Genomic DNA, 16,136 nt, shown 5'->3' with positions numbered 1-16,136 from the left:
CTCTGGATCTAAAGCCAGGGGGTTACAGGAGCTATCTCCTGGATGCGGTCTGACGACAGATTTAGGTCATGTCCGTCAAGGTGACCAGGAGCGGTCGCCGCGGTCTCGAATCCGGCGAAGATCAAATATCCACGGATGTCCGCAACGTAATTCAAGCTCCCAAATCTGACTTGATGGCCAGGGGCGTAGCTATCGATCTTCTCCAGGTGGCCAAACGAGTTGGCCCGCAGTGCGAAGCCGCCGAACACGAAGATCTGTTCGGGGAGGAAGGTTTCTCCTTGGACAGCGTCATTGTTAACAATTGAAGGGGCCATCAAACCTTTTGGGGACGGCACAGTGGAACTCTCAATGAAAGCACCAATGTCGGTGTCAAAACCGGCGGATCTCGGGTAGGGGGTCCCAAACTGTGCGTCTAAGGTCGATGGTAACAGGAGACAGGGGACACGATGTTTACCCAGGTAATACCCTACTTCCTGCTTGATTGATCTTGATTTCTCCTTGGACAGCGTCATTGTTACCACGAGATCGTTATGACTAAACCCTAGAAGTCTAGCCTGTATGACTATGGTAATGAGTCTCTCCCCTTTTCGGACTAAGTCCTCCGGTTTATATAGGCACCGGGAGGATCTAGGGTTACACAAGGTCGGTTACAAAGGAAAAGAATCTACATATTTGGTTGCCAAGCTTGCCTTCCACGCCAAGGAGAGTCCCATCCGGACACGGGTGCAGTCTTCGGTCTTCATATCTTCACAGCCCATCAGTCCGGTCCATGGCTAACAGGCCAGACGCCCGAGGACCCCTTAGTCCAGGATTCCCTCAGGGGTCGCCCAGGTCATGGTAGCCCTATCGATGAAGTGAGGCGCGCCATGGTCGCGCGGCCTCCTTGGCCATGCTTCCACTCAGCGGAGGTGCTGCCGGAGTTCGTCGTGTGGTCGGAGAACCCGGCCGATACCTGGCTTCAGTTCCGACGCTTCTTCGCCGGCGAACTGCCGGCCGCGGGTCCAGGCGGTCCCTGGCTCTAGGCTGATGGCTGCTGCAGCAAGGCTTCGTGGGTCGCGGTGGAGGTCTCCGTCGCGGGCAATGCAGCCTTGGCCCGCGGCTGGCAGACGTTTGCCCGCGTGCATGGTCTGGCCAAGCGGTGCACCCTCCACTTCAAGTACGACGGCAACGCGGCCCTCTACGTGAGGGTGTTCAGGGAAGATGGTCGCCGCGTCGAGTGCTGCCCTAAGGACAACGACGACGGCGAGGTGCTCAGCCTTGGCGACGGTCGCGACGGGGGTGAAGGCGGGCTTGTGCTCGGCGCCGGCCGCGGCTCGTCCAGCTATGACAACTCTTCTTCCGGCGACAGCTCCAGCAGCGGCGGCTATGACTAGCCGCCATGCCCGCTTCGAGGGCGGCAGCGGGTCGTCTCATCGCCGTACCCCCGTGAAGCACGAGGAGGGGTCCGGCTGAAGCCGGGACGGCGCCAGGGGCCTGCCCTCGCGGACCGCTATGGGGGCATGCGCCGCTTTTGTTTTATCCTTTCCTTTCTTCCTGCATTAAAAAAGGAGACGAGTATGGGGCCCTGCGAGGGCGTGCAACGAACTGTGATTTCAAATTGCTATGTTATGTTTGTCATTCCTGTGTCGTGTTGCGGTACTCGTGTTTTGTGCAAGGATGTGGAGATAACTTAGCTTGGCGCGTCTGAAGTAGTTTCTGCCTCGTGGGGTGCGCATTTCCCAGTATCTGGTGAGACCTCCTTGGCTTGGGAGGCGTTTAGGAACTGCAAAAATTCGTTAGGAAACTCTTATCCTTCCGAGCCCTGGTCACAGGCGTAGCCGGCCATGACCCAGCGCTTCGCATCGCGGTACCCGGGGGGCACGGATTGAGGGAGGTGCGCCGGCTTGCGAGCTCGAGCGAGGGTGCCTCATGAAGAACAGGAAATAATGCTCACGAGTGCGCCTGTCTAGCCCCCTCGCGAGGCATGCGAGGGAGAGTACGGGCCAAAACAAGGAACCAAGGGAAGGAATGGAGAGAGAAGGCGATGAAACCAAGCCGGCAAGAAACACCAGAAAGCAAATTTCCATTAAAGAAGGGCAAGCCAACTACGGAAAGCAAATGAAAAGCCGCGTCCGGCACCTAGTCTAGTCTTCAGCACGGAGCTAAGTGCTGCCACTAGGACGTGGGAGGGAGCCCCCGAGGCCCGAGGGCGGCACTCCTGAGACTCCGGGGCATGTACAGCCCCACTCATTATTACGTGAGAGTGTCACGAGCGGAGACCTTCACAGGCACTGGGCGTTGCTTCACAGGCGCCGAGCCTTGCTTCATGGGTAGAACTTCTGGAGGTGCTAAATGTTCCAGGCGTTCTGGATGGGGGCCCCGTCCTGCATCTCCAGGCGCACGACGCCAGGCCTGGAGACGTGGGCAACCCTAAACGGGCCCTCCCACATGGGCGAGAGCTTATGCAGCCCTTCCCTGTAGAGCACCCGCCTTAGGACGAGGTCGCCCACCTCGAGCGTCGTGGAGCGGACGCTGCGGCAGTGATACCGCTGCAGCGCCTGCTGGTATCTTGCTGCTCGGAGCGTGGCTTCGTGGCGGCGTTCCTCCCCCAGTACGAGGTCCATCCCCCGCATGGCGTCCTGCCGCGTTTCATCAAACGCCAGAACCCGCGCGGAGCGATGCTTGACCTCGTGAGGGAGAACCGCTTCTGCTCCGTAGATGAGGAAGAACGGGGTCTCACCTGTTGGTTTGGTGGCGGTGGTGCGGATGGACCACAACACAGACTGGAGCTCATCATGCCAGCCCTGCCGCAGGCCTCGAGCTTCTTCTTGAAGGTTCTGGTCTTAAGGCCTCTCAGGACCTCCGCGTTGGAGCGTTCGGCTTGACCATTGCTCCTAGGGTGCACCACCGAAGCGTAGCAGATCTGTGTTCCAAGGTTAGCACAATATGTCTTGAAGAGATTGCTAGTGAACTGCATGTCGTTGTCGGTGATGATGCGATTAGGGACCCCGAACCGGCTCACGGGACCCTTGATGAACTTGACTACAGATCCGGCCGAGATGGTGCGGACAACTTCTACCTCCGCCCATTTGGTGAACTTGTTGATGGCGACGTAGATTAGCGGTAGCCCCCAGGCGCTCGAGGGAACGGGCCCAAGATATCCAGCCCCCAAACCGGGAATGGCCGCGAGAGCGGGATGGTCTGGAGGCCTTGGGCTGGCTGATGGATCTGCTTGGCGTGGAATTGGCAGGCCTCGCATGACTTCACCAGCTCAGTCGCGTCGTTAAGCGCCGTAGGGCCAGTAGAACCCGCCGCGGAACGCCTTACCGACGAGGGTTCGTGACGACGAGTGGTGCCCGCAGTCTCCACCGTGTATTTCAGCTAGCAACTCGTTCCCCTATTCCCTGGAGATACAATGCAAGGAAACACCATTCGACCGCTTCCTGTATAACTCACCGTCCTGGATGCAATACGCCGTGGCCTGTCGGGCCACACGCTCAGGGTCCTCCTCTTTCTCCGGTAGCGTCCCTTGCGTCAGGTATTCCTTGAACTCCTTGGTCCAGCACCCCTCCTGAGGCTCGAGCGCCAGGAGTAGGTGCGCTCCCGAGGCCGGGCCGCATGCCGGGGCTCCCGAGGCAGGTGGTTGAGGGAGCTCCTCCCGAGGCGGCGCCGGCCTCGAAAGCGAAGGTGCTGCCGATGGCTTGAAGAGCCGCTCCTCAAAGACGCCAGGCTCTTGGGGTTGTCACTTGGATTCTCTTTTGGCGATGTCGTCGGCCTCCTTGTTGGTGCCGCGGGGCACGTGCTGTAATTCTAGTGCGAGGAACCGCTTTTCCATTCTGCGTACCTCTGCGAGGTATGCCTCCATGTGCTCGTCCCCCAGCTCGTATACCTTGCTGGAGAAGTTGACGAGAAACTATGAGTCGCCCCTGATGGTGAGGCGCTTCACCCCCAGGGCCACCGCAGCTCTGAGGCCGGCTAAGAGGCCTTCGTACTCCGTGATGTTGTGGGAGACCTTCTCGCCCTGCTAGAAGCAGAGCTGCACGGCGTAGTAGAGCTTGTCCTGAGAGGGCGAGATGACCAATGCTCCAGCCCCCGCACCCTAGCGTGCAAACGCGCCATCGAAATACATAACCCAGCCATCTGGCGCTTCACTTCCCGGTGAGAGGGATCGATCCTCGCCTGCTTCAAGCCCCGGGGTGTCCGTCCATTCTGCCACGAAGTCGGCGAGTGCGGCTCCCTTGATGACCCTGGTTGTGCTGAACTCCAGTTGGAATGCCTGCAGCTCGATGTTCCATTCGGCGACTCTTTCGGCAGCGTTAGGGCTCCTAAGTACCATCTCCAACGGGTAGGCCGAGACGACCTTGATTGGGTGACCTTGGAAGTAGTGCTGCAGTTTTCGTGAGGCCACCAAGAGCGCGAGCAAGAGCTTCTGAGGCATGGGGTACCGTGCCCTTGCTTCCCGCAGTACCGTGCTGACAAAATACACTGGGTGCTCCACGAGGGTGGGCGCGCCGACGGGGCCTACGTCCATTGGGGGTTGAGGCGCCTCCTGAGGTGATGGGACCCCCAGAGCCTGGTCGCTCATTGGGGTCTCTGCAGGCCCAAGGACGCCGTCTTGCTGGGCCTGGTCATTCACTGGCGTCACTGCAACCTTTGCGGCGCCCTCCGGGTCTTGTATCGCCCCAGCCGGGGGCGCGGCACGGCACGACGCATCCTTGGCCTGGTGTTCTTCCCGAACCGCCACTAGAGTTGCGCTGGCGGAGTAGGGAGTGGCGGCAAAGTAAAGCACCAGGGGCTCGAGAGGGCGGGGCGCCACCATCACCGGAGAGCTGGTCAGGTATCTCTTGAGGTCTCGAAACGCTTGGTCAGCCTCCGGGGTCCACTCGAACGGGCCCTTCTTCTTCATCAGCTTGAAGAATGGTAGGGCGCGCTCCCCCAGCTTGGAGAAGAAGCGCCCCAGCGAGGTCACGCAGCCGGCAAGCTTCTGCATCTCCTGGAGAGTTTGTGGTGGGCTCATGTCTTCTATCGCCTTGACCTTCTCCGGGTTAACCTCGACCCCCCGTGGGACACGAGGAAGCCCAGCAGCTTGCCGGAGGGGACACCAAACACGCATTTCTCGGGGTTGAGCCGCAAATCCACCTGGCGCAGGCTTGCGAAGGTCTCCTCCAGATCTTGAATCAAAGTCCTTGCCTCCCGAGACTTTACCACAATGTCGTCGACATAGGCTTCTGCATTCCTCCCGAGCTACTGACCCAGGGCGATATGCATTAGCCGTTGGAAGGTTGCACCTGCATTGCGCAGCCCGAACGGCATGCAAGTGTAGCAGTACACCCCGCACGGGGTCAGGAAGGCCGTCTTCTCCACATCCTCTACTGCCATTTTGATCTGGTGATAGCCTGAAAACGCATCCAGGAAGCATAGCAGGTCGCACTCGGCGGTGCAGTCAACGATCTGGTCGATGCGCGGAAGCGGGAACGGGTCTTGGGGGCAGGCCTTGTTGAGGTTGGTGAAGTCGACGCACATGCGTTCTTTCCCGCCTTTCTTTGGTACAACGACAGGGTTCGCCAGCCACTCTGGGTACCGAACCTCGCGGATGACACCCGCTGCCTCCAGCTTGCGGGTTTCCTGGACGATGAAGGACTGCTTTTCCGTGGACTGTCGCCGTGCCTTCTGCTTCACAGGGCGCACATTGGGGCACACCCTCAAGTGATGCTCGATCACCCCTCTTGGGACCCCTACCAGCTGTTTGGGTTCCCAGGCGAATACTTCTTTGTTTGTGCGCAACAACCTTACCAATGCCTCCTCTTGATCCGGGTCGAGGTTGGCGCCTATGGTGAAGGTGGCTCCTGAGGACCCGTCTTCCTCGACTAGCACCTGCTTGGTTTCGGCCCGATCTTGAGTGAACAACTGCTTCTTCTTTGCTGGCGCGACCTCCTTAACCCCAGGGGTGGCCTCGGTGGCCGGTCGCGCTACTGTGGCAGTTTTGAGGGCAGACTTGAGTGCCATCAGAGCCTCCTTGGTGTCTCCAACTACGATGAGGATGTCCTTGCTCCCGGGCGTCTTCATGAGGTTGTAGGCTGGATGGGTTGCCGCCATAAACTGAGCCAGAGCCGGGTATCCGAGGATGGCAGTGTACGGGAGGCCAATGCGGGCGATGTCAAAGTCGATCAGCTCGGTGCGGTAGTAGTCGCGAGTGCCGAAGGTCACAGGAAGGCGGATCTGCCCCAAGGGGTTGGTGGAGCCGCCGCCGACCCCGGAGAAAGGCTTGCTGGGGCGGAGTCGCTCGAGCGGTACGTGAAGGAGGCTAAAAGCTTCCACAGAGAGCACGTTGAGGCCGGCGCCGCCGTCGATGAGGGTCTTGGTGACAGCTACGCTGCAGATGGTGGGCGTGCAAAGCATTGGGAGCACGCCAGAGCTGACGGTGGTGACAGGGTGATCCCCCGAGTCGAAGGTCAGGTCGGTCTTGGGCGCCGCCCAACCCGGGGGAACTCCCTACCGCACGGAAGCGGCACCAATCTGGCGAAAGAATGGCTTGGTGTGACGGTCCGAGGGTGGCGCTTGCTAGCCGCCAAGGAGGGCCGCGACGGCGAGGGGCGCCGGTGCTGCGAAGCGCGCAGCAAAGAGGCCGCGCAACTCATCCCAAGACGCCACCGCGGATTCTGGGAGGTTGAGCGGCCACGCGCGTGGTGCACCAGTGAGGGCCATGGGAAGCCAGTTGGCCATGACCCTGTCGTCGCCCCTAGCCTCCTGGACAGCCTCCTCATATGCCAGCAGGAAGGCCGATGGGTCCGACGCGCCGTCGTAACGCGGTGGCATCTCCGGCTTGAACTTGGGTGGCCACCGCGCCCGCCGTAAGGCGGGGGCAAAGGCTCTGAGCCCCCTGGCCCCGCCATGGACATCTGCTATCCCAGCCGGAAGAGCGACGCCGGCCATGGAGCGAGACGGGGCAGTGGCGGAGCGTAGATCGACAGAGGGAGAGCTTCAGCGCACCCCTACCTGGCGCGCCAAATGTCGGATTTCGGGTTCCGGCAAAACCCTTGAGGTTCCAACACTGGGGTGCACACGAAGATCTCTCCTCCTCCTAGCACTCTCCCTCACCGCGATCTCAAGGCTCAATGCGTCGAACTCATAGAACAAAGGGACACAAGGTTTATACTGGTTCGGGCCACCGATGTGGTGTAATACCCTACTCCAGTGTGGTGTGGTGGATTGCCTCTTGGGCTGAGGATGAACAGTTACAAGGGAAGAACAACCTCCTGAGGAGAGGTGCTCTTGTGCTTGGTCATTTTGCATGGATGAGGATGATCTGAATAGCCCAGGATCAGTTGCCTCCTACTGTGGTGGCTAGCCCTATTTATAGAGGCCCTGGTCCTCTTCCCAAATGCTGGCGGGAAGGGATGCCACAACGGCCAAATTTGAAGGGAGACAACTAGTACAAGTTATCCTGACTAAAGGTGGTCTTCTCCTGCCAAAGGCTCTGGTGGTGACGCCATCCTGGGCTCCACGATGACCTCCGTCCTGCTGTCCTGCTGGTCTTGGTCTCGTTGCACTAATATGAAAAACTTTTCCTGATGCCTCGGGACTCCTCGCCTACGCTTGCCTCTTTAGCACCAAAGAGGAAGCGAGGACACTATGCGCGCTGGCGCCCGCCTGGCCCCGGTCGTCATGGCTTGCATCACAGAAACCTCGCGAGGTGCCCCTTTCCTTGATCTCTCCGCCCCTCGCGAGCCAGCTTGGTGAGGCCGCCCCCCGAGGAGGTCTTGCGTCGTCCGCCACGCGAGGCTTGGCCCCTCGCGAGGGTCTTGAGTGTTTGCTGATAAAGATGGGCCGTACAGGGCCGCTGGCGGAGCCGCGTCGTGGGCCGCAGGCAGGCAAGTATGGGGACCCCCGTTCCCAGGTCGCTAACAACGGATAGTATTTGCCTTAGTAGATAACTAAGGCTATCGAATGAATAGGAGATTCACACAAACAACTGTCGGCAGTACCTACAAATACAGGAGCAAATACTTCCACCAACGCGGGCAAGAGGGTTGTTAATCCCCTTGTACTCGTTAATTGCAAGGATCAAATCTGATTGTAGTAGATAGATAAATTACAAAGTAAATAAATTGTAGAAATATGTTTTTGGCTTTAGGAATTTTATTAAAATAGACCTGGGTTCCATAGTTTTCACTAGAGGCATCTCTCTCCTAAAAATAGCATCCTGTGGGTAGACAAATTACTGGTGAGCAATTGATAGAAAAGCGCTTAGTTATGACGATAGTCATGGCATGATCATTTATATAGGCATTACATCCGTGACAAGTAGACTAACTCCTGCCTGCATCTACTACTATACTCCACTCCAAGAGCGCTTCTATGCTTGCCTCTCTAGGTATTAAGTTCATAACAAACAGAGTACTGCATGAAGTATGATGACATATTTAGACAGAATAAGACCAAGCAATATGATTGAACCGTGTCATTTTCCCCTTAGTAGCAAAAATAAAAATACGAGCCTTGTTACCCCTTCTGTCACGAGGTGAGGACACCGCAAGATTGGACCTACTACTATGCACCACTTCCACTAAAGATCTACTCATCAACGTGTCCAAAGAAAACTTATAGATTGGAAAGCATTACATAGCTATAACAATCACACATGATAAAAATTCAGAAAAGACTCAATTACTTTCAATGAATAATCTGATCATAAATCCACAATTCATCGGATCCCAACAAGCACACCGCAAAAGAAGATTACATCAAATAGAACTCCGAGGAGAACATTGTATTAAAGATCAAAGAGCGATAGAGAGGGAGCCATCTAGATAATCACTATGGACCCATAGATCTGTGGTAAACTACTCACACATCATTGGAGGTGCAACAAGGTTGATGTTGAAGCCCTTCGTGATCGATTCCCCCTCCGGCAGAGTACCAGCAGATGCCTCCAAATGGGACCGCGGAAGAATAGAGGCTTGCGGTGGGGAAATAATTGTTTTTGGTGTCGCTCTGGTGGTTTTGGGATTTTAGGGAATTCATAGAAGTGGAATTAGGTCAATCAAAGCTATGAGGGGCTCACAAGCTTAGGTGGTGCCCCCTGGGGCCAAGCTGTGTGAGCTTGTGGCTCTCTTGTATATCTTCTAGCCTCCTCCCAAAGCTTCTAGGGTCCCTTTTGGTCCATAAGAAATCACTGCAAAATTTCATCGCATTTGGACTTCTTTTGCCACTTTTTCTGTGAAACAATAAAATAGGCAAAAACAGGAACATACACTAGGCACTAGGCTAATAGGTTAGTTCCCAAAATGATATAAAATTGCATATAAATCATACAAGATTGATAATATAATAACATGAAACAATAAAAAATTATAGATATGTTGGAGACGTATCAAGCGCCCACGGCTATACCATATCATCCTATTATGAATTGCGTGAGATATTTGTCCCTTTGTTGTTTTCACCCTTTGATTGCACAGTAGTCAACTATTAGGGTGATCTCTCACAGTAAATATCAAGTTAAAAGGTACTCTTCCCAGTGTTGCAACCATCTATAACACGTAGCATTTTGGAGTGCGTCATGTCCACATGAGTACAAACATACTGTGAGGTGTAAGACAGTGGATGGTCGTACGATGCAATCAGAAAAAAATTGATTGTCTAGAAGTTCTGGCAGAATCGTTTCGAGCTTGGAGCAAAAAGCAACAAAAGATGAGCAAGAGTCATATGGAGATATGATCGTCAAAAGTTTGCCTACTGGTCAAAATTTACGTCATCAGTGATGTCCACATCAAGGCTGTGAATAAGATCAGGATCTTGAATCAGTCACTTTCAATTATGAGAGATGTTGATTTGAGTGGGAGTGCACTTTATATTAATTAAGTTTAATCACTTATGCAAATTAATTATGAACAATATCTATGTGTAGTTTGCATTATAGTTGTAGAATAATGGCTCAAGGTTCCACCTTTCCTATTGCAATTGATTAGTTGTTACTTGTTAAATCTTTACGTTTGGTAAACTTAATGAGAGGATCCTCCTCTAGAGTGCCAAGACGTATTTTATCCTACTGCATGTTTACTCTCCTACTGATTCTATGGATGTGGGACTCACGTCCTTCGATCTAAAAGGCTATAATTACATTATGGTATGCTTGCTTCCCAGAAATCCGAACATAAAAATGGTTGGGATAGTTATTGATATTCTTGGAACTGAAAATTGTTTTTAGAAATGAAAAAATGTTAAAAGATACGTCACATCTAAACAAGTGTTTTGTTTGCAAGTTCTATTGAAGCGTTCATCTATGTTTAACACTGAAATGCATAAGATCTAGAAGAACACCAGTGATGAGTTGATGGTGAGAACTTAAAGAGAATAAAAAATAAAAGGTAGTAATGAGACTTGCATGACTAGAGAAGTTCAGGGCTTATGCCACTCTTAAATTTGGATGCTTCTTCCGTGAGTAGGAGAAATATTGAAGTAAAACTATAAGAAGTAGAAAGGCAAAAGAAAGAAGACTTGAATGTCCAGCTCAGGTATGAACGTCATACAAGTAATTAGATGTAATGAAAGTTGGTTAATTAAATGTAATTCTTGAGAATTGTGATTAAACTAGTGGTGTGACCCGCACATTTGCGCGGCTAGATTTTCTATATGTTATATTTGTATTAAGATTTTGGAATATAATTAACCGCTTTATCAATCATTTGAAATATACTACACTTCATGTCTCATCAATTGGCGACTGATTGTGTAAAATCATGGTTCATAATGGTCCCTAGCTTTCCCTCTTCTACTCTCTATCAATCTGTGCTAATTTTCCTATAAATTCATTCATGGGTATCTTAAATATAAATTTAGTGTTCTCCTTATCTATACACCTTCTGGATAATATTATTATAGTTGTGTTTTATTTTGTATAGTGATATGCCTCCAAATCTCTATGTTGCGTGACGATGGATATATGGTAATGCAGAATCAATAATATTGCCTCAAATCGTGAGAAATAATTTTTTTGTCTTACTCCTAGTCACAAGCTTTACGTTAGGCATTTTTTCCTCATACAATTCCATTACAAAATTTAGTTTTTTTTTCAAGATTACTCCTAGACCCCCGCCCCTTATTAGAAGAACAATTCCCTCAAATAACATAATAATCTCATAAAAATGATACACTGGGTCAAAATAAATAATGAGGATCATCACCGTACGCCAATACCGTTCATGATTCTTTCTAATAGTGACTAATTTGATTTTGCAATAGCTTACATCTCTTTACGATAAATAAAATGCACTGCTCCATATTTTATCTGATTCATTGCTATGTTTCAAAAACATTCTCTCCATCAACCCCTATAATCAAAGTTTGTTCTGTTTGTTTGTGCTCGTGTTTTTTTGCATATTTCGTTGATCGTCCACAATAGTTGATGTACCTACGTAATTACACTCCTAGTCCTAGGTGATATACTTGTTATTTAATTTTCAGAAGAAAAAAATGTTTTTCGTACTCCTAAGTTCACAACTCCATACTTTAAAAAAACTTCCACTACTCCACTCCATGCCCCTAATCCATCAGCCCATTGTAAAATTCAGTGGTACTAAACAGACACACGCTCTCAAAAAATAGACACACAATTTTTTAGCCCTAGAGGCAAGTTGCAAGAAAAAAGTTACTGTAGAATATTTCCTTTTTGCTTTCACCCACGCCTCCGAGGTCACAATAGGCCCATTTGTCAACTTTCTTCCCGTCTGTAGAAGTCTCCATATATCTTCTGTGAGAAGATAAGCAGATCCCCTTTCTCTGCTCTATCGTTATAGTCCCTCAAGCTGGCTCTACGAAATCGAATGTCATGCTCCTACTTCACCAAAGCTGCGAAGGAGATGCTCTTGGAGATCAAGTCTGGCAGAAACGGAGATGCGCGTTCGAGCCGCAGATCTTGCGTCGCCTACCAGCAAGGCCGCATCTCACTATTTCTGCTTTGTAGAGGCAGATCGGTCGCCGGGTAGGCCACCGGAGATTATGAGAGGTGTTGCTTGCTGCTAGGTTCTCCGAGAGTGTTCTGCTCTCCTGTTCGTGGCTCTAGGACAGAGAGCTGTGTCGTTAGGTTGAACGACCATCTTCTCCGTAGCATTCCACGTCTGAGGCGGAGTAGTAAGGACAGGTATGAATCTCTCCCTACTCTCCCATTATTCTCTTCATTCTTCTCTCGCTTGGCACAATATATGTACTTTGTAAGTTGATTTACGTTGTTGATCTGTTAAACAAATTCAGAGGGAAGGTTGATTTACTTGTTCTATTAAATTATAATTTGGGAGATGACCTCATACTTTCTTTTGTTCTTCATCTAACAATCATTAATAGGATATACATTATAGAGATATTTGGCTTGACATTATTTTTTAGTTTACATTCTACCCAACTTTGATTATTGCCACTTCAACATATCTGTAGCCATTATATGGAGCTTCATACAACAAAGCGTATGTCCATTATATCTATCTACTATGTATAACCCCGATGTATATTTTTTATATAGTGATTGGTCTCTTTTTATTTAAAGAGTCTGTAGGCAAAGGCGGGTTTTGGGCTTCCTCATTGCTGGTGCCATCGCCTTTCACCCATTAATTTGCTACAACTTTGCATCATTTCTACTTCATCGGGATTGGCTTATTCTTGACATGTAAGTTTCCCCATTGCAGGTGGTTTAATAGTATTCTTTTTTTGGTGCTAACATATATTAGCAAGTTATATACCTATATGTGTATTTAGGACAAAGCAATAAGGATTAAATGTATTAACTGGAATTTGGTTCATATATCTTAATTGACATGCAATGAATTTTTTGCCTATGGTGTAGGCGATGCCTGTAATATTGCAGTTTTCCCTCACGATCATGGTCTCTTGAACTAAACAGGCCATAGGCTAGAATAGTTGTTGCCAAGAATATAAAATTCACCAAAAGTACATGTCTGAATGTATTTAAAATAATTATAATGTAATATGTTTTTGATAGTGCTAACATTTGACCTTTGTTATCTGGTAAGTGTCCTCCTTATATTGATCGATGTCAAGTATTCTTACTATTATCTCAGTAAACATAAATAGTTTGGCTTACTTTCAACATAATTATTGTATAATTTTTGTGCTTCCCACCCAATGAGTTTTGCAATTTCGAGACCGATATATTAATAATTTTTTCGGTCTCCTTGTAAAATCAGGTGCAGCTTATAGTAGTTGTACGGTAATTAATTTGGCATCTTTTCATTGCAAAGTAAACATAATTGGGAAGTTACTGTTCAAATAGCAGAATATATGCAAATTAGCAGAATATATGCTTACCGAGGTGTTACAATTTCTGTATATATGCCACAACTCTTGTCAATTTCCTTTGTACCTGCTTTGTGAGATCACCACATGACATATACCACCATGTTCCTGTAATAGATATATTGTAGGTAGCTCAAAGTTCGCAATCCTGAAAAACAACCTCAAAACTCAAAGTTAGCAATCTGAAGAAGTTGAGAGACATAAATAAATCAAATATGGTCCGTTCTAGCTGATATGACTCCATTATCAGTCTAGGTTTGGAGTCTTGTTTTCCTCGGAAGTGGTCATATCATATCTTAGAAGTCTATACAGTACCTGATTTGTCTGATTTTTGTGCCTCATTCTAGTAATTTCTTGTAATGTTCTTCTTTTGTAAGACATTTTTTCTTCTAGTGTTCCTTTCGTAGTTGTATCTATCTTCCATCATTTTTGTTAAGTTTCTTCTACACACACATGCAGTTAGTCAAGTATAGTAATATTGGTTAACAAACAGAGTTACTATTCATTAGTTGATAACTAATAACTGATAAAAGATACTGTTCCATACTTGCCAAGAAGTTCCTGGGCTTCAGTTATATCTAGACCTATATAATTCTTGTGGAATTGGTAATCAATGGTAAATGTCTTAGATAGTTTCCCTGTAAATAACAAAATATCTTGTAAACATTACTGGATTGAACTTCTGCACCATCAAGGTTACAATAGGGACAGTTTAGCTGCCGATTAAATCCTCATTCAAAAAATAAGGAAACTTTGTCCATAACGTAACTCCTATTTTTATCACCCCTAAAGAGTTCTTTTTTTATTATTGATTCCACATGCTTCATTTGGGTGATTAATCCAATCACAATAAATTTGGAGATTAATTGCTTCACAGTTAGAAAGATTAATTAGATAAGAGTCTTATTTCAAACCACACACTATAGAGTATAGACATACCTGAGCATTGTTTATTTTATCTACCTGTTATTGTACTTAATCCGTACCAACGATTATAATTATAATTTAACCTCCAGAGATAGTAGCATGGATTTTTAAATGTTGATAGTAGCATGAACTCGGTTGGGCCCTATCAAAACAGTAAAATATAATTAGGGATTGTTGTCCAAAACAATAGAGAAATCTGTAATATGTAATGCATTTTTTGTCCATCAAAATTATATTGAGGCTAATAAGCTCATCAACAATTGTCGTTAAGTCATTAAGCTTCTTGTATGCCATATTTTTGGGGTTTAATAGGAGTTGAAAACAACTGATAAAGTACCTATGAAGATTTTATGATGATAAGTGAATTTAGTAATAGTAGTATTTACTAACCTTGATGATTCAGGTTAGAGACAACTCAGAAGGTTGGGCCTGACTTTGTCGGCACTCGAGCTGAACCTGACATTGAAGGTTGGCTAATTTTCTTGTTTGTCCGTCGTTGAGTCACTGGATGCATCACATAACCAGCCGACTTCGATTTTGCTGGTGGCGCGTTGGTTCATAGGAGATTCGGCTGACTTCGACTTTCCAAAAAATATTGATCCTAAATCTTGGGCTGCCTTGCGTTATTGTTTGTCCGTCGTTGAATCACTGGATGCATCACATAATCGGCAGACTTCAGTTTTGCTGGTGGCGTGTTGGTTCATAGGAGATTCGGCTGACTTTGACTTCCCAAAAAATATTGATCCTAAATCTTGGGCTGCCTTGTGTGTGCTGGATGTGGCCAGTCGAGTGCCTTTATATTTGTCGTTGGCTTGGCGGAGTCCATGTGGAGTTTTTTTCAGAGGCATCTAGGCTCTTGCAGATTAATCTGTGTGGAGTTTTGCTTGCCTTATTTGCACACGCCAGTTTGTGGTTGTGTCGGTCTGTCGGACAGATTGATGAAGACGTGCTATGAGGTTTGGAGACGTGCTAGATGATAGGCGTGTCAGGCAACTATGTGTACCCCAGAATAGTTATATGTAACTTTTGTATATTTTTAAATCTCAGCCGTTGTTATCAAATATTGATGGTGCACATAATTTGATCTATGTGGATAAATGTGACAACTTCTTTTACTTCTGTTTTAAGTATATAATAGATTGTTGAACATTAATTCTTCAGATTGTGGTTAAAAGTTGCGAATCGATGCAAGAACTACTACGGTCTAAATGATACTTTTCAACATATTACCTCTGTATTTATTGTCATAATTCATTCTAGAGTTTTGTATGCTCTAGCCCATTGCATAATAGTTCCAAGGAGGTGGTTCATGTGAGAACAATAGTAGTTCGATATAATGAACAAAAGGCGATACTCCTATTGTGAATAGGATGTAAGTTATAAATACTGATGATAAAATTGAACATCCATAACACCGACGCTTCGCAAGACTAAAATAATACCACATCTGTGTGGCACCGCATTTAGTCACATTAGAGAAACCCGCGTGGAGAAATTTCATAGTGATGGATTTTGAAGCCATCTTATTATGAATCATCTGACACTTGCAACTTTTGTCCAAATAGTGAAGGAAACTAAAATACCGTTCACAGGCCATAAATGATGATCAACAAAATAATTAGAAACATGCATATTGATGTGTGTAGTCTAATAAGTCTTACTGCAAGTAGTGGATTTATCTATCTCTAAGGATGAGTCAAGTAGATATTTATATTTACTTAATGGGACATAAATCTGGACTTTTTTAAATGTTTCAAAAGATTTTCAGAATGAAGTAGAAATTATTGTGATAAGAAAAATTATGTTTCTACAATTGGATTGCAGAAAAGGAGTATTTGAGTCACAAGTTTTAGCGCTTGTCTCATGACATCGAATCAATTTACCAATATACTTTTAATGTGATGCTTTAGAGATTGCGACTT

The 16,136-nt window shown here is 47.9% G+C and overlaps 1 long non-coding RNA gene across 2 annotated transcripts; it reads left to right on the top strand.

The window, feature by feature from the left end:
* The first annotated feature begins 11,456 nt into the window (after positions 1-11,456).
* Positions 11,457-15,333, top strand: LOC109787413 (uncharacterized). Of its 2 annotated transcripts, XR_002238534.4 has the most exons (3): positions 11,633-12,121; positions 12,521-12,640; positions 14,618-15,333. It is a non-coding gene; the product is annotated as an uncharacterized lncRNA (long non-coding RNA). The 2 variants fall into 2 exon arrangements; XR_006670043.1 differs by having other exon boundaries at positions 11,457-12,121; positions 12,521-15,333.
* The last annotated feature ends 803 nt before the right edge of the window (positions 15,334-16,136 follow it).

Source organism: Aegilops tauschii, chromosome 2 (assembly GCF_002575655.3).
Source record: "Aegilops tauschii subsp. strangulata cultivar AL8/78 chromosome 2, Aet v6.0, whole genome shotgun sequence".
NCBI lineage: Eukaryota > Viridiplantae > Streptophyta > Magnoliopsida > Poales > Poaceae > Aegilops > Aegilops tauschii.
Note: the sequence above shows the minus strand (reverse complement) of the source record. Positions and strands in the feature narration are given on the sequence as shown.